The sequence below is a fragment of the Vombatus ursinus genome, unplaced genomic scaffold (assembly GCF_900497805.2).
Source record: "Vombatus ursinus unplaced genomic scaffold, bare-nosed wombat genome assembly UNPS02014820.1, whole genome shotgun sequence".
NCBI lineage: Eukaryota > Metazoa > Chordata > Mammalia > Diprotodontia > Vombatidae > Vombatus > Vombatus ursinus.
Window position 1 is genome coordinate 1,951,331 of NW_020954598.1, and position 26,563 is coordinate 1,977,893.

General features: G+C 44.8%; 1 protein-coding gene across 1 annotated transcript in view; it reads right to left on the reverse strand.

The window, feature by feature from the left end:
• The window catches only part of WNT7A (Wnt family member 7A), an 82,962-nt gene that overhangs the window by 658 nt on the left and 55,741 nt on the right, over window positions 1-26,563 (reverse strand). The window lies entirely within an intron of this gene.

Here is a 26,563-nt window from a genome sequence, read left to right on the forward strand (position 1 = left end):
AGAGAGAGAGAGAGAGAGAGAGAGAGAGAGAGAGAGAGAGAGAGAGAGCACAGTCATTTAAATGAAGCCACAGGACCAGACACTCCTCCTGCAATCATTCCCTACCCTCCCATTTCATAGGGACTTTTCTCCATCTTTTAATTCTGAATTTATCCTAAGAGCACTGATTACAAGTATGAGAGCTCAGGAGTATAGCATGTTAAACCTCAGAAGAGAGAATATCAGAGCAGCAAAGGACCCAAGAACATAGAATGTTAGGGCTAAAAAAAAAAAAAAGACCCCGAGGGGAGGTAAAGGGTCAATTATCTAGTCCAATCCACTTGTTTTACAGAGAAACTGAGGCACAGAGACATTAAAGTGACAAATCTGAATTCCACAGCTTGTTGGTAACAAAGTTGTGTGGGTTGGCCGCCAGGACAGAATCAGCCCAGTGTCATTCTGCTTTTGGGTACTGTCAGAAAAGTCTTTGTCTAGAAAGGACCGGCATATGCCAGTTAATCCATTACTCTTCCCCTAGACAGGAATAAACTGAAACCTTCCCAAATACCTTATTTTCAGATTTTTTCTGTGAAACTTTCAAAAGTGTGGGATCCTTGGCTGAACAGGTCCACAGTCAATAAATACTAAATATTAAGTGACTACTATGTGTCTAGGATACAAAAAGAGGCAAAAGATAGTCCTTGCCCTGGAGATTACAGCATTGTAGAATCACAGGACTTCAAACTAGAAGAGACTTTTCGCATCATCTAGTCCAAGAGTTTTTAACCTGTTGGTTGAGATCCCATCTTAACTTCTTGTTTTTAAAAAAAATTTTGATGATTGTATTTCAATACAACTGGTTTCCTTTGTAATCCTGTATATTTTATTTTATGCATTCAAAATATTATTCTGCTAAAGGGTCCAAAGGCTTCCCCAGACTGCCAAAGGAGTCCATGACACAAAAAAAGATGAAGAACCCCTTCTCTGGTCCAACCTTTCCACTTTACAAATAAGGAAAATGAGGCCTAGAGGGGTGAAGGTATTTGATCAAGGCCACACACAAAATAAGTGGCAGAGCTGAGATTTGAACCAATTCCAAAGAGCCAAATCTAAAGCTCTTTCCACTAGACCACTTGACATCATGCCATATTCATTTTTTTCAACCCAAATATCCAACACCAAATCACAATACTTGTTGTTGGGTTGTTTCAGTCATGTCCAACTCTTTGTGAACCCATCTGAGGTTTTCTTAGCAAAGACACAGAAGTGGTTTGTCATTTCCTTCTCCAGTTCATTTTACAGATGAGGAAACTGAGGCAGACAGGATTAAATGACTTGACCAGAGTCACACAGCTAGTGAGTGTCTGAGGCTAGGTTTGAACTCAGAAAGATAAGTCTTCCTCACTCTAGGACCGACTATCCACTATGCCACTTAACTGCCCCCCAGTAGATTCTCAACTAAATAGAATGGTCAGGAAATGGGCTATGGTTAATTTAATATTCTGGTCAATTTGGATAACCAGAGAATCCTTTTTTAGCTCAACACCTGTTGAAAATTCTTGTAAAAATGTCTGAGTCCAATGTACCTAATGTCATCAGCAAAGTCTAGCTGTATGTGACTTTGTTAACTAAGGATATTGTAGGCCCCTAGAGCCATCAATGTGAAAATGAGTGATACAGAATCACAGAATGCCAAAGGTAAAAAAGGCTTCTGCATCCATCAAGTATAATATGTACACAAAAAAGAATTCCCCCTGCAAAATACCCAACAAGTGATCATTTAGCCTTTGCTCACAGATCTCCAACACCTGGGAACTCCTCCTCCTCCTCCTCCTCCTCCTCCTCTTCCTCCTCCTCTCCCTCCCCTCTAGAGGTGAGCCATCCCATTTGGGGACAACTCTAATTGTTTTTACATTTTTTACATTTTACATGTTTTTACATTTTTTACAAATTTTACATTTACCTCTTTGCCTATGACCTTTTTCACCCAGCGTTTTTACTTCTGTTCTCTGAAGCCAATTTAGGGCATCCTATGGGTGAAGTCAAGTCAATGCAAGTCAGCAAACATTTATTAAGCACCTACTATGTGTGTGTCAGGCACTCTGCTAATATGTACATTTGTGTTGTCTGTTTCTTTTCTCCTAACAGCTAATTAGAGATGCTGCTAAGTTTGGTTCTGGTTAATTGGTGTTTAGTTCGTACAGCAGAGTAGACTTATGTGTGATCTCTTATTAGTTTCTCTCAGTCCTAAACCTTCTCCCCTATTTGCTACATTTGACCCACCCTCCATCCTCCTGGATATTGTCTCTTTTCAAGTGTTCTGTGACACGACTCTCTCCCGCTCTACTTTCTGCCTCCGGACCTGCTCCCTCTCCGTCATCATCTATGATTGTTCATCATCCACTTCACCCATCCTACCTATGGGTATTCCCCAAGATTATGTCCTAGGCTCTCTTCTCTTCTCAGTCTACTCTTTCTCATCAGTTCCCATAGGTTTAACTATTATCTTTATGTAAATGACTCCAAGACCTATACATTCAAGCCCAGGTTCTGCCCTCAGCTTCATTCCAACATCACCAATTAAGTACCTCGTGGAAATTTCAAGCCGGACGTCCACCCTAAACTCCACATGTCCAAAACCGAGCTTATAACTTTTCCTGCCATCCCGCCTATCTTCCAAACTTACCTGTTTCTGTGGAAAGCACCACTTCCTTCCAGTCTCTGACTCTCATGTCAGTGCTCTTTCCCTCCCCCATACTTCCTGCTGTAATCTATGCAGTCTACCATGGGCCCATAGGTTCACAGTGTAGGCATGATGCTGTCCTCTTGACTCTCTCCCCCACCCTACATGTCCAATCAGTTGCCAAATTTTGCCATTTCTCTCCTTACCACATTTCACATCCAGTGGTAACTCTCTATTCACACAGCTACCACCTTAGTTCAAGCCCTTTTACCTAGATTATCACAACATCCTCCTAATTCGTCTCGCTGCCTCAAATCTCTCCCCACCCCAGTTCAGCCTATACAATGCTAGGAAAATAATTTTCCATAAGCATGGATCTGCTCATGCAATTCCCCTACTCAATCAACTCAAATGGTTTCCATTTCCCCTAGGATCAAATAGAAAATGCTCTGTTCAGCTTTTAAAAACCCTACCCAAACTAGCCCCAAACTATCTTTCCAGACTTGCTGGACTTTTCTCCCCATCCTGCCCTTGGTGAACTGGGCAGACTGACCTAATGGCCTTTTCTCCGTTCCTCAAACATGACACTCAACCTCTCAACTCCATGCCTTTGCACTCACTATCCCACGCGCTTGGATCACACCTCCTCCTAACATCTGCTTCATAGAGCTCCTCTGTTTAAGACAAACCTCAAGACAACACCATCATCTGTGCAAGTGCCCCTCCTCCCAAATTACCTTGCATGTAATGACTTTGTGTGCATTTTTATTTATTAATTTATATTTGTGCTATACACACACGAATGTATATATGTGCGTATATACACACATTACACATGCATTCACATGTATGTGTATGTGTGTGTACATATACATACACACATACACTTGTTACCTCCCCAATTAGAATATAAGTCCCTTGATGGTAGATATTGTTTCATTCTTTGAACTTGGCACAGGGCCTGGCATAGTACTTAATACTAAGGATATAGTAGGTATTTAATGAATATCTGCTGATTGATTGATTATAATATTTAAGAAAAAATCTATAATTTCATCATTTCCCTCCACTGATACAGATCACAACCCCTCTCCCTGCCAGACACTCTTTGTGAGTTGCTGTGGCCCCAAATAAATCTGTCACTTGGTGACTGCCTTTTTCCTGACGATAATAATAGTATTTAGATCTGGAGGGGTCCTGAGAGGTCGCTAAGTAAAATCATCTCATTTTCAGATGAGAAAACTATGGCCCAGAGAAGTATTGACTTTTCCATCATCATACAGGTGGTAAATAACAAAGGCATTATTCCATCCAAGGTCTTCTAATTCTACTTCTTTCTACTTTCCTGCTATCCAGTCCTTCCTCTTTCCAGATTTAGCTGGGCATGACTATAGATTCATAAACGAAAAGCTGGAGGAGGCCTCAGAAGCCATCAGATCCACCTGCCTCTTTACAGATGAGGAAAGCCAGGGTCAAGGATGCTGAGCAGCTGGCCCTGGCACAAAGGTCAGAAGTATCCAAGGGAAGATAATTCATGTTCTCCGACTCTTGAGTCAGTGCTCTCCCCCTCCCCCATACTTCCTGTTGTAATCTATGGAGTCCACCACTGGGTCCATAGTCAGACGCTCTACTTTGATAGGCTTATGTATGCTGGCACAAGCTTCAAGGACCCAGGGTCACCTCTGTATGGAGTGGAGGTTCAGATATAGTAATGCTGGCACTGCCTACCTCATGGCACTGTTCAATTCAATTCCACAAGCAGTTATTAATTATCTAGTATGTGCAAAGTACTGTGCTAGGTATTAGAGATACAGAAAGAGAGCAATCAAAAAACAAACAAATAAAAAAAAGCCCATGCCCTCAAGGAGCTTACATTCTCTCATTCTGAGAATCAAGCAAGATAATGTTCCAAAAGAACTGTAAAAATGTGAGTTGTTTTTACTGTATTAGGGACGTCAATAGGTTGACTTCAGATGATGTTTTCATCTCACATAGCCCTTGACTTATTCCCATCTTATGCCTTTATCTTTTGTAATACATAACCTCTTTAACAGTACCATCTATGGTATGTCTTATCTATTTTTACATTCCTGTACAAAAGGTTAGTAAAGGACCTCACACAGCTAGGTGACACATCAGATAGAGGGCATGGAGTCAGGAAGACTCATCTTCCTGGGCAAGTCACTTAACCCTCTTTGCCTCAGTTTCCTCATCTATAAAACAAGATGGAGAAGGAAATGGCAAAAACCTCCAGTATCTTTGCCAAGAAAACCCCAATGGGGTCATAAAGAGTTGGACACAACTGAAAGCAATGAGACAACAACATAATAAATATCTGTTGAATTAAGTCTCCTCTTAATAAATATCTACTGAATTAAATTGTGTATCACTTTGTATTAAATGAAAGACAGGAGGGCACAATGGATAAAGAGCTGACTTAGGGAGGGAAAGACATGGGTTCAAGTCCTCTCTGTGGCACGTACTAGTTGTGTAGGACCCTAGGTAAATCATATAACTTCTCAGTGCCCTCAGGCAACTCTCCAAGACCCCAAATTGCACAGAATATGCCAATCAGCATTGGTATAGAAAGTTCCTCATGAGAATCACTATACCAAAGAAAGCAAAAAAAAATCCCCAGAAATGGTTATTATTGTTTACGTGCCATATTCCCTTACTAGATTTTAAGTTCCACGAGAGCAGGAATAATATTCCACCTAAACCTGTGTCTCTGTCAAAATGAATGAAATTCTCTTGAAGACTGACTCTCAGCCTTCATTCTGGATAAGTCGTGAGGATGCTTCATGTCAATGATTCTGTCGACAGGAATAGGGAATAGAACTATTAGTTCATCAGGCACAGTGAGCTCCTGGGTGAAGAAACTCCTTTTAACAAGGGCCTGCTCCCTCTTCACCTTCTCTGCAATGCGCAGTATTAGAGTTTCCTGAAGAGCCAAAGGATAAGTTGGCTCCCCAGCATTTCATAGCCAGTCTGCTCCAGAGGCAAGGCTTGAAACTGGCTCCTCCTGGCTTCCAAGACATCTCTCCATCCACTGTGCCATGCTGGCTCTCAAATTTCATTCTGGGTAAGCAGTAAAGGTCAATGATTTTACTGATACCTGTAAAAAGATAAATTGCCTAAGCCTATTTATGAACGGCTAATCCTTGGATCCTAATCTACAAATCTGTTTTAACATAACTTCACACACACACACACACACACACACACACACACACTTTGGAATTTCTGCACTTTATCACCTGCATGAAGTGACTTAATCCTCCTCAAACACTTGCCTTCCACAAGAGCCTTTGCCTGGTGTCCCAGGAGGCTTGGAGCTGGTGTTGGACTTGGGTGGTGAGCTCCAACCCCCTCTTTCCCCACCCCCACCCCAGCGAGGCAGCCACCTCCCTTTGTTACCATGATCAGCATGTAGCAGGCATTTCAGAGAAAACAGAGTGATGGACACCATAATCACATTAGCCTCACCAGCCCTAATCCTGCAAACTATGCTTTTGGGAAGCCTCAGTGGTCTCATTGGGTTGACATTAAACTGGATACAATCTAGGCCAGGCCTAGGGCTGGTCACTCAGCAAGCTCCTCCCCAGGGCTTCCTTCAGATCAAAGGAGGCAAGTGGTCCAAAAACTCTCATGCTGAGCCACGTTCCATCTTCAGGATCCCCCTCCCCAAATTAAAATGTAAGTGTTTCATCCATCTGGGAAGTTTTTGGATTCAGTGGCACCGCTGCCACCCTTATCTGGGACTCCTCTGCTCTCTCACTCACTGTCTGCTCCATCCAAGGCAAAAGGCAATGAAGCACAGCAAAAAGTCCGTCACGCTTGGGAGTCAGAAGATAGGAATTTAAATCCTTGTTCCTCCGCTGCTTCCTAGAGTAATTTCGGCTTTGGTTAAGGCACTTCTGGGCCCAGTTTCCTCATCCAAACAATGGGGACGATAATCCTTGCACGTCCTACCTCTGAGGATGACTTTGGTCAAGTGAAAGAGTGCCCATGAGAGCCCTCAGTAACCATAAGGCAAGCTAGGGTGATGATGCTGATGATGAGGATGAGGATGAGGATGCTTGTCTTTTTTTGCAAGACCCAGGTCTGCTACAAGGACAGAAACTCCCTCTTAAAAAGTACTCCACAATTGTAAATAATTTAGAGGGAGATGCCCGAGGAATAAAAAGGGGAACTGATTTGCTCAATGTCACCAGAGATAAATCTGCCTTCCTGTAGGTCTTAGCAAGGCACCTGACTCTCAGTGAGCAGCTAGACTTGTCCATGGTATCAGGAGCAGGATCTGAACCAAGGCCGTGCAGACTAAAAGCGCATTGCTCCGGTCCCTTACCTTTATACAGAAGAGTCAGGTTTCTTTGGTTCAGACAAAGGGTTGGCATGATATCAAATTATTTCTTTTCTCACTATTGTTAATGTAGCCCACACCTGTTGTTCAATCTCACTGGGTATGATGGAAAGAGCAATGAATTTGGAATTAGAAACCCTGGGTTTAAGTCTCAGTTCCGATGCTTACTACCCATATGACTTTAGCTAATAATAACAATAACAACAACAATAATAATAATAATAAACAACTAGCATTTATAAAGTGCTTTAAGGTTTGCAAAGTACTTTTATATGTTTATTCATTTGATCCTTAAAACAACCCTGAGAGGTAGGTGCTATTATGATCTCCTTTCTACAGATGAGGGAAGTGAGGAACAGAGAGGGTTTCTTGCCCAGGGTGACACAGCTGCTAAATGTCAAGTCACAACCTCTCTGAGCCTCAGTTTCTTCATCTGTAAAATGAAGAGATTGAAATAAATTACCTCTAGGTTCCTTTGCAGTTCTATTATTCAAACCCTTGCTCTTCCCTCTTTCATACCTGTGTGACCTTGGATAAGTCACTTCTCTTAGCAGGGCTTCTATTGTCTCACCTATAAAACAGTGCGATGATCCTTACCTGGGCACCTGCTTTCCAACTGCCTTCCTCCCTGCCTGGACTTGGGGCACAATGCTACATTTTGATCTTTCCCTCCATGCTGACCCCTGGTCTGAGACCACTGGCTTCCTGGCCTCACACTGCAGCTGGCCCGCTTTTGTATCTCTGATTTATCTCACCTTCTTTGCCTCATTTCTGCTCGAGTTGGCCCAGTTCTTGCCCCACATTTAAGTCTAGCTTACTACCTGAGGTAAACACAATTCTCTGTCTCCTCACCTACTCTCAGAGCTGGTTCTCCCATACACAGTGAAGACCACACAGAAATACTTGGAGGATTGAAGGGGAAGCCTGTAGGGGCTCAGAGCCAAAAGGTCAAGGTTCTCGTTCCATCTCTGCTATTCACTGTGTGACCTTGGAAGTAACTTTACCACCCTAAGCCTCATTTCACCATGTGTTAAATGAGTGAGTCAGTCTGGATACTCAAGGTCCCTTCCAGCTGTGAAAAATTCCATGACTCCAAACACTTAATGGTATCCCTGAACTCAGCTCCCCACCTCTCTGTCCACTTCTGCCCAGTACCAGGAACAGAGGAAGTGGAAGAAGGGAGTTTTCACACCCTTGGAAGGAAGGAGGAAACTGTCCTCCCCTTGACATTTCACCTAGGGAGTACCAACAATATACCAGAGTGAGCCCCCAGGCATCCTCCATGCCGAGAGCTGAGGAGCGGCCTTGAGAAACACTTGGCCGGGAGATGACTTCCTGGCTCATCCCCAGAATAGATACTATCACACTTGGGTTGGTTTGCTGCTTTTTCCCAACAGTCTAACCAGTGAGTTGTGTGTCCCAAACCAGAGAAATATAAGTGGTCCTGAATTGGAAGGGAGGGTGGGCTGGGGGGGATGGAGATTACCAGCTTGGAATGCATCCCTGGACCAGAGGACCCTTGGAGCACGGAAACCCCTCACTGTCCACAACAGCCACAGGTCTATCAAGTTCTGGGGAAATCAGATTCATGTAAATTAAATTCTGCCTTACAGTGTACATGTATTCTCATTTCAGATTCAGTAACTAGGCTGGTTATGAAATGAGCTGACACTTGAGCTTTAAAACTATCTTTGCTGCTCACCCCACCCCTGCACCCAGCCCCTTTGTCAAAGAGCCAGTTGGTTAATAAGCATTTATTAAATGCCAACCATTGCCAGGCTCCATGCTAAGCTCTGGGGATACAAAGAAAGGTTAAAAAAAAAAAAAACAGTCCCCTCTCTGAAGGAGCTCACAGACTAATGGGAGGGACAACTTGCAAATAGCTCTGCAAAAATAAGAGATAGGCAGGATAAACTGGGGGCAGCATCAGTGGGAAGGAGGGCAGGGAGAGGCTCCTCACCAAAAGAAACCCAGGGATCGATCACTTACATTTTCTGGGCACTCTAAGATTCATAAAGTGCTTTTCCTCACAGTGACATGAATATTAGCATTTTACCATTTAACAGAAGAAGAAACTGAGGCTTGGAGCAATCACACAACTTGTCCACACTCTCACAGCTAATACCACTCTCCCTACTCCAAGCCCAGCATGCATTCTACTCTAGACCAGTGCTATTCCTCAAATATTTTCCCTAATGCCTTTTAATTCCAGTGCTTTCCCTCTCTTACTTCCCATTTATGCAGTATGTAGCTTGCCTTGTATACATTTGTTTGCACAATATTAGATTGTAAGCTCCTCAAGGACAGGAATTATGTTTTGCTCTTTTTGTATCCCCAGAGCTTAGTAGGGTGTCTGGCATATAATAGGCACTTAAATGTTTACTGAATTGAATACTTAGATGCACTGGTATAGCCTTTATTTAAAGGGACTTTGAAGGGAGAGCAATGTCTCTCGAGTCAGAGGACCTGTGTTCAAAATTTCCCTTCTGACACTAATTGCGTGACCTTGGACAAGCCACAATGTCCCTAGGCCTCAATTTCTTCAAGATCTGTAAAATAAGAGGATTGGATCAAATTGCCTCTGAGGTCATCTCTAGACCTAGGATCTATGAGCTCATCTGTGAGACGGAGAATCGTTTTATGAGGTTAATCATTTCCCTCTTAATTTATTGGTTTTGTACTGCAGATTACATGCCAAATCATCTTAAAGCAGAATGCGGTGTGTTCTTTCTTTCTGAGATTTCTCACCAAGGGATTTGAGTAAGAATAGCTCAGCTTGTCTAGGGAGGGAGCCTGCCAGAGATTTGGAGACCTTAGTGCCTACGGTGTCCAATCTATTTATCTCACAGATGAGAAAATTGATGCTAAATGACTTGCCCCAGGGAGACACAACTAGTAAATGTCTAAGACAGGATTTGCACTCAGGGATCCTGACTACAGGTCTGGTGACTTACCCACTATCCATATCAGGCTGCTTCTCACTGGATTTAAGAATCAGGAAGGTGGAGGTTGGAATCCTGCCTCTGACTTACTGTGTGACTGTCAAACACATCTCTTAGCCTCTGGAGAGCCTCAGTTCTCCATGGGTAACAGGAGGGTTATAATACCTCCCAAGGTGATTGTGTGAATCAGCTGAGACAACCTTTACAAAGCAGTGCTCTCAAAATGGCGGCCACTAATCAGGGTTAGGATTATTTGGGCCCTCTGGTTCCTGCCCTTTTCCCTTGTGCCCTCTACCTTGTAGCATTCCAGCTTCTACTGGGTCAGGAGCAGAGCTAGGAGAATATGCATGTCACAGTCTCAGTAGCAGCTCTAGCAAGAGGCTATCCCATTGGGTTTAGTAATTATTAAATACGATTTGGGAAGGGATAGGAATAAGAGACTTAAATATTGCTCAGAGATAACCCCAAACTTCAACTATATGCAGAACTGGGCCATCTGGATGAGAAAAACTCCCCCCACCAATATGAGTTGGCTACAATCTTTAGCCCTAGAGAATTGCCTACAGAGCAAAGAGAGGTTAAGCATCTCACCCACCATCACACAGACAGTTGAGACTTGAACCCAGGACTTCCTGACCCATAATGCCTTAATAATGATGATGCTGGTGATAAGGATAATGATAATTACAATGGATTGTTATATTTTTTCTCCTAAGAGCTAAAGTATTTCTTCCTTGGAGTCACAAAAAGTCCAAAGAGGAAAATGGAATTACTGCAACCTATTTATACTTGCGGCCACCAGAACAAAGTGAGATTAACTGGCTTGCCCCATGTCATATACCAGACTGAGGCTCTGGTCTCTTTAATCCAAGCCTAGTGTTCACTTTAATCCAGTCACCAGTAATAGGGTACTAGGGAAGGGAGTAGTCATCCCTACCCACCCTGGGCCATGTTGGTTAGTAGGAGACTGATGGTAGGGCAGACAGGAAACAGGAAAGAGGACAAGGGAGGAAGAGTTGAGGGGAGGGGTCCCAGGTGAGAAGGGAAGTGGGCTAAGGACCACTGAATGACCAGATGGGAGGGAGTTCTGAGTGGATTAACTGTGGCCAGACTTAGAGATATCAGAGAGAATCAGAGGACCATGGGATTCAGAAATTATCTGGTCCAAAGCCCTCATCTTGCAGATGAAGAAGATGAAGTCCAGAGGAGAAAGGTGATTTTTCACACAGTTACAGGTAGCAGAGCCAGAATTCCTCTGACTTTGAATCCAGGGTTCTTTCTGATATACAACCAAGCCGGAAAGAAAAGAAACTGGGGACCAGCTATCCCATGGTGATCATCTTTAAATACTCAAACTCAACCAGAACTGTGATCTTTCATTGATTTGGGAGTTTGCCCAAAACTGTGTTTTGGGTATTGCAGATGACAATCCATCCCTCCCTTCCCATTCTATGCAGCTCTTCTCTACATCCATCCAAAAGTCTGCCACCGGGGTCTGCCAACATGCTAGAGGCCTGACTTTCTTGAGGGTACCAGGGGAACATTCTGGCTGTCCACTTCTTTTCCTGTTGTACAATCCTTTGATGTGATCCTGTTCTTTAGAGTTACTTATGGGCTATGGGCCACAACCTGCTCACCCACCATGCCCCTCACCATTGTCCTTTGTATAACACACACCTTTAGTTCTTTGGAAGCAGTGGTGCTCTAGAAAAATGGTAAAATGTTAGTATTGAAAAGATGGACCTTTGCTTTTATGAAAGAATTTTGTACCTTTACCAAGAAGAAAAAAACATTGGAAAGAAGGCTATAGGTGACCAGGCTGGACCACAAGGATTTAGAGGCCTGAGATAGTCTAGGAAAGACCTAGATATTATTGCTTTGGGGCATAGAAGCCTCTTGCTTGGCCTCAAAGATGGCTATGGGCCTCAAGGCAAAGTCAAGAATGCACACAAGAACCACCCAGGCTGTAGTGGTTAGGGGCCCTTAGGAAGACGAATGTCCAAATATCTTTGTCACTTAAGAGTGTTGAAAAGTGAGTTGTATGAAACTTCTACTGGACCTTAAAGACTATCTAGTGTCCAGCCTCTTCATTTTTCAGATAGGAAAACTGAGGCCCTAACACAGGAGTTGCTTTGCCCAAAGTCAAGCCCTGGGATCTCAGATTTTGATTTGGGAGGAACTTCAGTAATCATTGAATCCAACCTTTTCATTTTACTACTGAAGAAACGAAGGCTCAGCAAGTCCTTTCCCCATCCTCTCCTCCTATGCAAATTCAGCCTACCTCCTTTAGAAAGCCTTCCTTCACTATTCTTTCTCTCCATTTCCAGATTCCTTTAGCACTTATGATCTGCACCACAAATATCAATAATAATGATGATGAGGAGGAGGAGGACAACCTTGCTCAATCACACAGGCAGTAACTGGTACAGACACACAAAAACCCATAAACCTGGGTTTTTATGGTCTTCTTGCCCGGCACTTTTTTTTCACTGCCCTTCCCTGCCTCAACTTGGGCAGCAGTCCCTGGGGCCACAGCCCAGTGGACAAGACCTCGCTCAGGTCACAAGAGTGTGTCACTGGGCTGCTCCCACATGCTTTAGGCTCAGAGCAGCAAAGCCCTGGCCCAGGTCAGAAGATCTGAGTTGAGGTTCCAACCTGGGACAAATTGTCTCACCTCTCTAGACCTCAGTCTTCCTGGCTCTACCTGCTCCCTGGGGCCAGTGAGAAGAAAGAGTTCCTGAAGCCTGGAAAACGCTGCAGAAATGGGAACTGCTCTTATCATCATCCTTCCTATCCCAGAGCTTCCACATTTCTCCTTGTCAATCCCTCCCCACCCAAAGCTGCACCTCATTCAGATGCAGGTGTGTTCCTTCTGGACAATTCAGATGAAAGCAAGAGGGGGGAAAGAATCCTTCAGTGAATAGTTCAAGTTTTTCTTTCTGGCCACATTCTCTAGTCATACTGTGCTTCATGGCTTCTGCCGAATATTCCTGTTTGACTGAGCTGGGAACGGCAGCTATCCCCAAACATGGTGGTTGGAATGCAAGGGAAATTGCCCGGAGTCAGACAGCTTTGCTTCAGGTCTGTCCGTCCGGCGTCTGCAAGGAAAATGATGTTGTTGTCTGTTTTCACACCAACTGGAGAGTGATACCTCATGACCCAAATCTGTCCTCCTTGGAAATTCAAGTTTCATCATGCCACTTGGCTGCTGGAAACACTCACTGACTCTCCACCCCACCCCCACCACCTCTAGGATCAAATCCTAACTAGTCTGTCTGGCATTCAAGGCCCTCCACAGCCTTGCCTCACCCCACCCATCCAAACGTGGCTCCCATAACTCCCCAGTGTGTATATGCACGGCTCTAACCAGATCACCTACCCTCACTGATCCCTAAACATGCTTAGAGTTCCCCCTTTTCTCGTCTCTGCTCCTTCTCTTTCCCCTTCCTCTCCTCCTATTCAAATTCAACCTACCTCCTTTAGAAAGTCTTCCTTCTCTATTCTTTCTCTCCATCTCCAGGTTCCTTCAGCACTTATGATCTGCACCATATACATCAATAATAATAATAATAGCTAACATTTATATAGCACTTACAGGCATTGTGCTAAGCATTTTACAAATATCTCATTTGATCCTTACAACAACCCTGGGAGGTAGATGCTTTTACTATCCTCATTTTACAGATGAAGAAACTGAGGCAAACAGGAATTAAGTTACTTGCCCAGGGTCAACAACTAGTAAGTATCTGAAGCTGGATTTGAACTCAGGTCTTCCCGACTCCAGGACCGGTGCTCTATCTCCTATACCACCTAGCTGCCTATATCAGACGTATACTGTGCTTCTTATAGGATCCTGGGGGTCAGAAATAAAAAGAGCCCCATATAAGATCATCTGGGCCAATCATGTCATTTTACAAATGGGGAAACTGAGGCCCAGAGGAAGGAACTGTTCAACTTTCCTTTTATGATAATTTAACTGTTTCATGTATACAGGTCTTCCATCCTCAGTGAGACTTTAAACTTCTTAAAGTCAGAGTATTTGTCCTGTAAGTCTCAAGTGGCCTGGTACAGTGCTGAGGATACAGTAGCCGCTCAGCAAAAATTTAGTGAAAGGAAGTGAACTGAGTTGAATTTGAGGCAAGTATCTCAATTATCCCAGAGGCCCTAGTTGTCAGGGCAGGGAAGCCAGGAAGAAGAAGCTTTTGGTACGGCCTCTCCTTGCCTCAAAGGATTTACAAAATCCCAGACTGAATTCTCTTCTGGCACCAAAGGCCTGGCACATCTCCTGAGGGTACCCTCAGAGAATCCTCCAAAGAAAAGTACTATCTACAATTGGAGAACTGAGCAGTTATCTACCGAATCAATCAGTGCAGGTGGCCAGCCTGGATCGTTTAGACCAGAGGAATTTTCTGGCTTTTGTCTCAGTGGCTGGGGATTCCCACCCATCCCCCACCCCCACCCCACTTTTGTTCCCATGGGTCCTGTCTCTCTCTCTCTCTCTCTCTCTCTCTCTGTTACTTCTTTTTAACGAGTCTTGACTCTGGTAGTATCACAGGCTGCACCCTCTTTTAGCCACCTTAAGAACCAATTTCTGCACCTGAGTAATTGACCCATTTCAGCCACGGTTGTCGAATGCCACGTCCTCAATCCAGCTTCAATCCATAAGAACCCTCACCCTCTTGAATTTTCACTGGTCCTGGCCAGAGACTGATTCTGAGAAGCTCGAAGGAAAATGGGACAAGAAGCATTTCTCTCTCCTTGGCCAGAGCTGAATCACGGCTCATCTTTGTGGCCCCCTCAGCACCTAGCTCGAGGTTTTACATACCAAAGGCACTCAATTACTATTTGTTGAATAAATGAATGAATGAATGAGTGAAGGCCTAATGGTGCTGGCCAGTTGTAAGAGAGGAGTTTTTAATCCTCCCAATCGTGACCCCTCATTTCTTTTCCCCCACAAAGGCCAAATGACTCCCAAATCAGAATTCAGCCCCTCCCTCCTTCCCAAAGGGATCCAAATCCTCTTTTCTATTACATATCTGGAGAAAGGAAGCTGGTATCCCAGTGACCAGTTTAGCCATCCTGGGAGCTGGGATCAGCTTCCATCCTGCCCCCCCTCCCCCAGGAGTCAGGCTCCCAGAGGCCAGTTTCCTAATATCATCTTTCCTGTTTCTGGTGGAATCCTTTTACTTTCCAGCCCAGCGTTAGGAACCACCCTCGGTTATCTCCCTCCTTCCTCCCCATTTCCAGCTACGAGTTGGGTGGGGACTGTGAGGTGGGGTAGAGAGAGGGGAGAATCTTGATGAACCACTACCCCTTTGCCCCGAGGTAATGATTGGGGGGAGACTGCTCCGTAGTCTGCCCCTTACCCTTTTGGCTAGAGAACCTTCATTCCAAGAAGAGGCTGGAGGCCTGGGGGCCCTACTCTTTCAGAAGACTAAAAAAGGATTGAGTCATGGGGGAGTCCCCATTCAGATCTGACTTTTTTAGCTGACTACACGGGAGGATCCGAATGCAGGGTTAGCTCGGGTTTCCAAACCCAGAGAGAATTAGCTCTCAGAGAAGAAATTGTACTGAACATCCTAGTAAGCCTCTCTGACCAACTAATAAATTAACAGCAGAGCAACTCTGGCTAAAAACACAGCCCAAGGGGATGAGGGGCACTTGCAAATAATAATTTGCAAAAATAACTTACAAAAAAAATCTTGCAAATAAACCAATTATGAGGAGAGGGTGGCACCTTCTCTCAACAAAGGGGTAACCAGCTAATCTAGTATAGCAGAGCAAGCTTTGTACCTTGGGTCAGAGGATCTGGATTCCTGCCTTAGGGCTCCTACCTGTGTGACCCTGGGCAAATCACTAAACTCCTCTGTGTCTGTTTCCTTATTTATATGAGGAGAGGGGGGATTAAATGACGTCCAAGGTTCCTTCTAAAACACTGAGTCATCTTAAATTTTTTTAAACTTTTTGGAATTTTTCTTAACCATAGAAAGATATCTCCAAAAAAAAAATTACTTGAAAATTCATCCATTCTAAACCCTAAAAATGCCTTTTTTTCCCCTTTGACTCTAAAGAGTTGGCCACTGGGTTTTCAATGGCACCAAATATAGAAATGAGCACAGGAGTAAATCACTCACAGGTGCCAAGTTTTAGCTCAGGGCACATTTTTATGGTTGAGTTGTAAACCATTGAAAGAAGGGAGCTGTAATTAAAATGCTGACAGACTCACAACTGTGAAAAGGCAGAAAGAGCATGGCTAGAATCCCCATCAGAGGAGCCCAGGAAGAAAGGCAGGACCCCCATTCCCTGTCCTCCTGCCCCAGCCTACCCACCCCCAACTAAAGCAGAGTGAGCCCAGGCTAACTGGGAGACCCTGGCCAGGGCCCAAAGGCTAAGGTCGCCAGCCTGAAGGTGGAGCACAGAACTGTTGACTGGTCTGGGACCTCAGGGATCATCTGGGACATTTTACAGATAGGGAACCTGAGGACCAGAAAAGAGGAAGTGATTTACCAAAGGTCCCCCATGGCTAGTGAGCGATAAAGCCCAGAGTAGACTCCTTCTATACGGCGTTGAGTTGTAGAAACTCAAACTGGAACAACTAGATGTGGGGATACTACCTGGGTGTGTCTGCCATCAAAATACAAACAGCTCAGCTGAGGTATACCTGCATCCCCTCCACCCCACCCCACACACACTCCACCAAGAAATTGCCCTCCTGTCATAAAGGCAACCAGTGACCGTACATCTCAGGGTCATAGATGTCTCTGAATATAAGTTGGCTAGTCAACTTCTGCCTTTCACCAACCTCACTGTTGGTGGTAATTAAATTAAATCAAGCCAACCCTTCTGAGCCAGCATTCAAGGTCTTCTAGTATCTGGCCCCATTTTTCCTTTCCTCAGGGTTAATCATTAACTCTAGAAAGGCCTCAGTCTCTACCACTTTCATTTCATCTCTGTGCCTCTAATTAAGCTGTTCTTCCTTCCCCGCCCCATAGGGCTCTCCTGACCCCTTTTCACGCAGACAAGTCCTATGCCACCCTTAAGTCCCAGAGAGAACCCTCCTCTTCTAGAGGTAGCTGGTGGCATAACAGATAGAGTGCCTAGGCCTGGAGTTGGACAGACCTGAGTTCAAGTCTGGCCTCAGGCACTTACTAGAAGGGGTGACTCTGAGAGAGTCATTTCACCACTGCCTACTTCAGTTTCCCCAGCTGTCAAGCGGGGATAATAACAGCACCTACTTCCCAAGGTTGTTGTAAGATAATATTTATAAAGCACTTAGCACAGTGCCTGGGCACAATGTTGTTGTCATTCAGTCATATCCAACTCTTCCTGACCCCGTGGACTTTAGCTTGGCAAAGATACTGGAGTGGTTTGCCATTTCCTTCTCCAGGCAAACCTAGTAGGTATTAAATGAATGCTTGTTTCCTTCCCCTTCCCCCCTCCCCCCTTTCCCTGAGGCTGCTGACTGTTCCAGTCCATGAAGCTCTCTCTTTTCTCCTAATGAACCTCGATTCAGCACCATTCATTTTAGTATTTAATTATACCATTATGGATTATTCTATAATCACAGTGTAATAAAAAGAATGAGGAACTTCGGAGTCAGAAAGGCTTGGGTTTGAATCCTGCCATGTACACATACTAGAACAAAGCCCAGGGTACACTGCTTCACTGTTGTCTGCCTCAGTTTCTCTAATTGCTAAATGGGAATAATAATAGCATCTGCCCCATAGGGCAAGATACTATGTGTAAAGGAAGTCTTTCAAATGTTAAAGCGCAATACGACCGTCAGCTATTATCATCATTTCATCTGTACTAGTCTTACCGTCCAAAATAAGTTGGATGCCTAAACAGGGGCTCATGCCATCCACATCGAAAACCGGATATCAGGTCTTTCCCTCTCTCGACAGTTATCATAGGAGTCACAGCAACACCACGGGGAGAGCCTGGGCTTTACACCCTGCTTCTGACACTAGCTGTGTGTGATCATGAGCATGAGGCCCACTGAGCCTCAGTATCTTCATCTGTAAAATGGAGCTAAGTAAGGGTTGCTATAAGGCTCAAATGAAATGGTCTCTGGAGGTAAGTACTATTTAAAAAAAAAAAAAAAGCAGCTATTGTCATTACAAGTCTGGGCGTATGTGCCTGGAAAGGCGACTAAGTAAGTAAAAGTGATTGAAGTACAATGAATTTACAAGAAGAGCCTATTCTGAAAAGGCCCCTGGCTTTAACCTGAGTTTGAGAACCAGCTCTTATATTTACTAACTTATAACCTTGGGCATGTCATTTACCTTCTGTGGGCCTCAGTTTCCTCCTCTGGAAATTGGGGATAACAATACTTGAGTTGTTATGTTAAGTAACAATACTTTGAGTTGTTATGAGTAAGGTACTTCACAAACTGTCAGGCACTAAGAAAATTATTATTATTATTATTCCCATAAGCCAAGCATCCCAGGGCCAATGAACTCCCCCAGTGTGGTCACCTGAAATAGCCCTCTTGACTTGCTGTAGATTCCAGGCATTTTGGAATGATTCCGGTTAAGAAGCGGCTCATTCTCATTTACTCAAAGCTAAAGGGATAAGCAGCAACCTCCCTGAAGATAATATTTTCCCCTTCTTCTACACCAAAGCTTTTAACAAGAGGCAAAGGGATTCATTTCCATGACTCCTCCTTTACCCTTTTCTGGGAGGTTTAGCCTGTGAGCAATAAAATGGCCCAGAGTCAGATAAGAGGCAGCAGAGAAAGGCCAGAATTTAGGTCAAAACAGTCTCCCTTTGGACCAAGAAAAGACTACTGAAAACTACCTTAAAAATATAAAATAGAGAACACTATCTTGGAGTGGCAGAAACCACCTTCATGTCCTTTTTTTTTTTTCATTCTATTAATTCCACAAATATTCCCTGGGCACCTACTTTGCACTAGGTTCAGTTTAAGGTACTATGGTCAGCACAGCATTGAAGAAGGCATGGTCCTTTTCCTCAGCACCATACTTGCCATAGAGCAACTGCTGAATAAATGTGTTTTCATTTTTTCCATTTCATTTATTCAGGGAATCTCATTCTCCAAAGAAGTTAAGAGTGAACTTTGCTTTACACAAAAGTTACATTTCCACTGAAAGCTGTGGCAACAAATGAAAAATGTGCCTTGTGCAGAACATGACAGAAAGCTGGATATCTGCTCTACTAAATTAGTCCATCAATGTCTAGAAGACATTCAAGAAGAACAGTGAGTTGAACCCAGACAGTTGACTAGCATGAAGAAAACTAACTAGAGTGTATGGAAGTATGCATGCTTTTTTGATCCCAAGCTACTTTCTAACATACAAAAAAACCCTTAAAAATAAAAGATCATTAATGTATCCCTTGGCTCCTATTAAAAGTTTTGGTGTGGAAAAGGTGGAAAGCATTGTCTGCAGGGAAGCTGCCATTTATTCCCATTGCTTTTAGTAAGTTGAATTTTTGTAAATCAAATTCCATTTTAAATGTACTAGAAGTGGTCAGCTATTGTTAGAAATTATCACATTTCCTGGATAACGCCCCTTAAGCCACTTGTTCTGTACAGGTCATTATCAGAAATATTTCCCCTTGGCCAACCTATAACTTCAAGCCTTTAGACAATGTGGTGCTCCACGATTCACATCATCACCAGGAGAAAAGTGATCTTTTCTTTTTAAGGGTTTTATGGGGTGCTGGAGATCAGCTTGGGATCAAAAGGGCATGTAAACTTTCCAAAATACAGTCTTAGTCACTGTTCATCTTGAGCATCTCTCCTAAATACTGATGGACTAACTCAATGGAGTAGACATATAGCAATATGTCACATTCTGAACAAGGGGCATTTTTCGTTCACTGAGCTTCTGTGAGAATTCTTGGATCGTTTGGTTGGTTATTTGGCAAAAGTGAGGGATAACATATGGACACAGCTTGAGTCCTACACTGGTCCCAGCAGAACCTTAAAAAGAGAAAAGTCTTCAGCATCTTGGGTAGACTTTTGGTGGAGAATTTATGGGAAAACCTTGAACAAGAATTATACAGGAGTAGAAGGTTTTGATGAAGGGTTCTTAACTTTTTTCTTAATATATATTTTCATATATACTAGCTGTATTTCCATGTAATTGGTTTTCCTTGTAACCCTACTTATTTTATTTTAAGCATTTAAAGCCATGAATGTAAGAAGGGGTCCAAAGGTTTCACCAGACACTGCACAAGAGGCTCATGAGACACACAAAAAGCTTAAAAAAACCCTGATTTCAATATAGACCAATAGAGAGAATACCCACATGGAAAAGACTGCAGATCCACCAAAGTTTCATGGCTTTGAGTTTAGGTTTTGGTTTTCGTTTTTTTTTTTTCTCCTGGACACATGGGGAACTCATGACTTGAAAGTGCCATCTATCAATGTAGATTGGCAACTGGTACATAACATACAGTTTTAGTGCATCCAGGCAGAATAAGAATCCAGGTCTTCCAGATTCCAAGACCAGTACTCTATTCACCATGCCACAGTGCTTCTATAAAATACTGTTAGTCATATTATTACATCAATAACAATATTTGCACAATGATACAGTTTTTAAGTATTTTCACATAATTATCTTGTTTAGTCTTCGTTAGTTACAAGGAAATGGAAGCCCAGAGAGGTTAATGGATTTGCCCTGGGTCATGAAGACAGCAAATACCAGGACTGGGGACTCTTAACCCGGGTCTTCTGACTTTTAAGTCCAGAGTTCTTTCCATTTATTTAAGTATGCCCTGTGATGAATCTTTTTCCCAACTGAATTATTAGCCCCTGACGTTATCTGGAATGTCATAGACTGGGTTTGCTTAAAAGAAGGGGAAGAGCTATCTATGGCAGTTATTCCTACTCCAACCCCCTGGGTGCCCACCCCAAACGCTACCATTCTGGAAACCAATTCTGTGTCTTTGCTTCTCTGCCCCCTCCTCACCCCGACTCCTGCGCCTTCAGATTTGATAACACACAGAGTATTGTGGGTCCCCAGCAACTGGAGGGCTCCACCCCTAGGGAACAAAGGCCCGATTGTCACCAGTGAGTGGCGTTTGACTCAGGGCTCACTGAAATGTAAACTGAGACCCAAGAGTTCATCTCACTTAAGACTGGACCCCTGAAACTAACGACTCTAGCCCCTCCAGGGTGGGCTGGATTTCAAATATGTTCCTGAGTTGAATAGCCATCAGCTAAACTTTCCGTATTCTGGGTGAAATCAAGTGGCCAATGTTTGAGGTCCCAAGAGGAAAGGTTTCGCCACTGAACACCTGAGCCTTTTGCCAGGATGGAGTCTGATGTCCCCTGCAGCCCAGGGGCTGTTCCCCAGTCCCTTATGGAAATCACCCAGTAGAAAAATTGCAAACTGCTACTCCTAACAATGCAGCATATAGGGACAGGGACCTCTGATTTGGTTGTAGGGGCAAGGGGTGGGCTTTTTCTTTTAGGTTGTGTCCAAAAATCTTAATGGCACGGGTCCAAGCTAAGGTCACAGTCTCTTGGAGGCAGGTGGGGTTAGAGAAGTACATTGTAAGCTATTAGGCCATAGTGGGGATGTAAGGTTTTAGAGAGGGTAGAGACCTAAGAACATTGAAAGTCTGAGCTGGAGGGGACCTTAGGGAAGTGGGGTCAAACTCAAATAGAAATGTAGGCCACTAATCCATAGGTAAAGATCCCCAGGGGCCACAGAATGATAGTTTTAAAATGTAATCTTATCTATGTTTAATTGTATTTTTATTTATTTTGTTAACTATCTCCCCACCACATTTTAATCTGGTTCAGGTTGATGGGAGTGTTGCAGGCCACATGTTTGACACCTTGGCCTTCAAAAATAAAATCTCAGAGCTAGGAAGGAGCTTGGAACATCAGAGCTAAAAGGGACCTTGGTAAATAGAATTTCAGAACACAGAATGTCAGATCTAAAAGGGCCCTTAGAACATGGAATTTTGGAACACAGAATGTCAGAGCCAGAAGGGACTTCTTAGAATACAAAATATAAGAACAAAATATCAGACTTATAGGACCTCAGAACACAGAATTCTGAAACATAAAATATCAGAAGGGATGTTAAAACACTGAATTTTGAAACACAGAATATCAGAGCTGGTAGGGACCTTGGAACATGGAATGTTGGCACATTGAACGACAGATGAGAAAGACCTTAGTAAATGGGATTTTAGAACACAGAATGTTAGAGCTGGGAGGGCGGAGAACTTTAAAACACAAAAAGATTAAAACTTAAGAGGAAATTTTGAGATCAGTTCATCCAGTCTCTAAGTGTTTCTTTCCAGGAGTTGGAAATTTTTGTTTAAGAATCTAATTGAGATTTACAATGATAAATCCCCAAGGAAAAGACCTTTAAAAGCCCCAATCCAGCTGATTTTCCAAAAGGAAGTTGGCTAAACAGCAAGCTGTGATGAGCTAAAATGAGAGGAAAAGGAACCATTCCCCACATTGCCACATCTTTGGCAGCTATCTTCTCCACTCCCACAGCCAACGATCACCTCACCTTCAACAACCTACACTGATGCAACCACCACTCTCATCCTTACCAACAACAGCCAAAAAAAAAAAAATTCTCACCTTCAAGAAACCAGAGAACAATAGTACAAAACAGCTTGTGATTAAGTATGAGATTGTGCGGTTTAGATGCTAGTGAAAAGAAGGGAGAGGAGATAAGAGACAGAAGCAGTAATCAAGGAAGGCTTAAAGGAGGACCTGAAGTGAGCCTTGAAAGATTAGTAGGACTTGGACAGGCAAAGAATAGGGAGAAAGAAATTTTTAGCAAGGGAAACAGAATGAATGAATGAGTGAATGAATGAATGGATGGATGGATCAATGAATGAATGAATGAATGAATAAGCATGTGATAAATACTGTATGCCAGCCACTGTGCTGGATTTGAAGGGAGGGGGAAAAAGGTGGAGATGAACACAAATATAAAAATAAGACAGTCTCTGCCCTCAAGGAGTTTACATTCTAATACAGGAAGACAACACATATTATAGGGGAGTGGTAGGTAGGAAGAGATCTGGGAAGTCACAGCGATGGTGAGTTGATCCCATAGCGAAGTCAATTGAGATGTCCTTTCCAGGAACAATAGCAGTATGGTAGATACGATTCCTGAGGTCCAGAGAAAGAGTTGTAAAAGGTGTGAGGCACAATCTGGTCTTGTGTCATGGAGCCAGTTAAATAACAGTGGGCTAACTGGGTTTGTGCTCACCCACTCACTAACCAAGGCAGTCCAACTCCAGGGCAGGAGTCCCAAAGCTGCAAGGATTACTGTCAGGAGCAGAGGTGGCCCCAGCGGCCCGGTAGCAGACTGTTCCACCTCCTAGCTCCAGCAGCAGCATGGCAGGGCATTGGGAACCAGGAGGGAGCGGAGAAGTTATCAGCCATAGGCAGCTCCTAGTTATGCGTGCCATTAGCAGTAAGCACTTCTTCCCCCAAGCAGAGGACCCTGAATTTTCCTGTAGTGGCAACTAAATCCCAGAGTGACAGAAGGCTTCTCCTAAATGGGGAGGTGGGTGAGAGGGAGAAAGGGGGAGGGAATCTCCCCAAAGGGATTACCCTGTCTACACTGGCTGTGTTTCTCTTGCGGTGCTAACAGTCCAAGAAGAGATAGAGGTATCATCCAGGACCTGAGCAGGGCATCTCCTTGAGAAAGAGAATCACAAGGCTCTGGAGGCTGTTGCCACTGCTGGCCCTTCTCTTTTTTCTGTGCGAAATGGAATCCTGAGATTCTTCCTGGCAGCTCCTTCTCTCCCAGCTTCCCAGGAGCCCCTCTTATCTCAGCCCCACCCTTCCTGACCACCACCAGGCCTTTGCTATCGAGGTCCCCGTCACAAGCTCCTTAGACCTTGGAGATGCCTTCATGCTGTGTCATCTCAGGAAGCTGGAAAACCCCGGTCTGCAGCTGGTGCCCATCTCCACTGCAACGCCTGTCCCCCACTCAGCCACCCTGCTGGCTCCTCACCAGTTTCTGTTTCCAGGAGCATGGGCCCTGGGGCATGACAGGCCTCCTTCTCTGGGCCTGCTTTGCCCAGCCTGTCCCCCTATGCTTCCGTTACTCAATGGGCGGTCCTTCCTTCCCACTCATCTCTTCTCCATGTCTCCCGCCCTAACAGCCCAGTGAGCTATTCAGTGCAGACAGGAGTCCCTGTGCTTGTTCTTAGCAGGCCTTAGCTGCCCGCTAACCCACAGCCTGGCCCCTCTGGCTACCTCCCCCCAGAAGTGAAGGGGAAAGAATGGTGTCCCGAAGGACTAGCTAAAAAGAGGAGACAGGAGCCTGGAGCTAAGAGTCCACCAGAGTGACACCCTTCTCTGGGTCCCACCCCAGACATACCTGGGCCAGAGGCCCAGGTCTGTGCACTCACCCCCACCCCTGTGGGAAGAGCTGGAAACTGCCTCACCCTCCTAGACTCAGGGAACTTGGAGCCAACTCATGCCTCAGAGAAGGGAAATGCAGAGAGTTTCCCAGTGAGGTGGTGGCTGGCTCCCAGGCTGAGCCCCTGTCATAGTCTCAGGGAGGGCGAAGAATCTATAAACCTCAGTCACTCTTGCTAGGCCCTTGTCATGCTTCCTGGCTCTTCAGAGGGGGCAAATATGTAAGTGGCCCTTGTGGCTGAAAGGGCCGCATTGTGGGGAGATCTTTATCTCCAGCCACTCCCCTAACTTGCTCTGTCCTGGTAGTCATGGAGATGGGTCCTTGGAAGACCTCCTGGGTCCCTGACTCACTATACAGTGAAGCAGGGGTGGGAATTCACCTCTCACTGACGCCACGAGCACCCGGACAGGGGCAGGAAACGACACGACCAAAATCCCACCGCCAAGGGCCTGGTGGGGTGACTCCCTCACTCTCTTGCTAGGGTGAAATTCCATCCCCCTGAGCTCACCTCCCTGGAGCTGCACATTCCAATCAGGCTGAGCCCCAGCCACCCCTGCCCCTCCTGTCCCCCACCCTGGGGGCTGCAGGGAGTGGGAAGCAAGATGGAGCCAGACTTGGTCCAGCCCTCATCCACCTGGTCTAGCCCTAGCCTAGTCTGAAGCAGCACCCTGGGCAGTACGGGCATCTCTGCTTTCTCATTCTCCATAGATGGCACTAAATATAAGATGGGATTAGCTCAGAAATCTACTCTCACCTAAGACTGCTTGGGGTTCATTTTGGGGGGGTTGGGGAGGAGGAGAATCCTAACAATAGGAAAGAAGACAGTTTGACCCTACCGAAAAGACGCTCCACCTGGCTACTTTTAGTTTCTCCACATATGCAGGTATCACATGAGGCCCCACAGGGTTTCATTTGAGGAACTGAATTAGTATTGGCCCCCAAAAGTCCCCATAACAGGTAACATTTCACCCTGGACCTAAGGTACTAATACAGAGTAGAAACATGGCCCAACCAGATATTGGGGGGAGGAGGCGTTGTCCCTAGTGGTTCAGAAAAATTACTGTTGGGAGATAGAACCATTCAGAATTAGGCCCAGTGGTTTTCCCCCTCATACGCTTTGAACTGACCTGCTGCTTCCTAGAGCTTAAAACAGCCACTCCATGCTGCCTCAGTTTCCCTAAGACATCCTAAGATGATAACACTTAGAATGGAAGGGCCCACAAAGATCAAATAGTCCAACCTTCTCATTTTACAGATGGGGACACTTCAGGCCATAAGGCAAATGACTTGCCCAAGGTTGAGCAGAGCCAAGTTCTAAACCCTGATTGCTTCCTCTCCTAAACCATATGATGCCTTAGGTCAGAATGGGGGCCAGATATCCCCAAATACTGGGCACTTCCTAGCAGCCATGGGAAAACCCAGGGTAAACAACCAAGCCCCAATACTTATGCACACTCTGTGTGGCAGGACGGCTCCCTTCACCACCCCCACATCCAAGCTGGGCGTAGGCACCACTCACACTGGGCTCCCAGGCTTTGAGCCTCTAAAGCTGACTGCAGGTGAGCAAGCAAATTCATCATCCCTTAATCTGCAGGATGAATCAGGAAGCCTTTCCCCCACCCCCGGAGATGCAGCAGCCAGCTGGGAGTCAAGGTCCCTCGGGCAGAAGGGTCAGAATCTCACATTAGCAGTAGGAAGAGAGCTCCTCCTCACCCATTCTGACTCCGCGGCAGCCTGATGCCATCTCGTAATTCAGAACGACATTAATATCCCCTTTATCTCTCACTCTTGCTGCTGACAAGACACAGAGCCTGTCTGTCAGGTCAGGTCTTGCCCAAGGACGACTATCTCCAAGGCAGGAGCGCATGAACGAGTGATAAAAATACATCTTTGATCCTTCCAAATATCATCCAGCCCAAGGGCAGTGAGACAGCCAGACCCCAGGCACATTCTTCCTTTCCTGCTCCCTCTAGATGGTGCCCATGTGATTGGACCGGAGGGCCAGCCTGGGCAAGAGGTGGGTGTCTACTTGGGGCAGCTCAAGGGGGATGCCAAGGTGAGTCACCAAGCTCTTGGAGAGATGGATGGGGAGTCACCACCATGATGGCACAGAGAGCCTCCACTGATCCTCGCTGAGCAAAACTCAACCATTAATCATCATCATCATCAAACTGAGAATCCACAGGGTCCCAAGAGACCAAGCAGTCCAAGG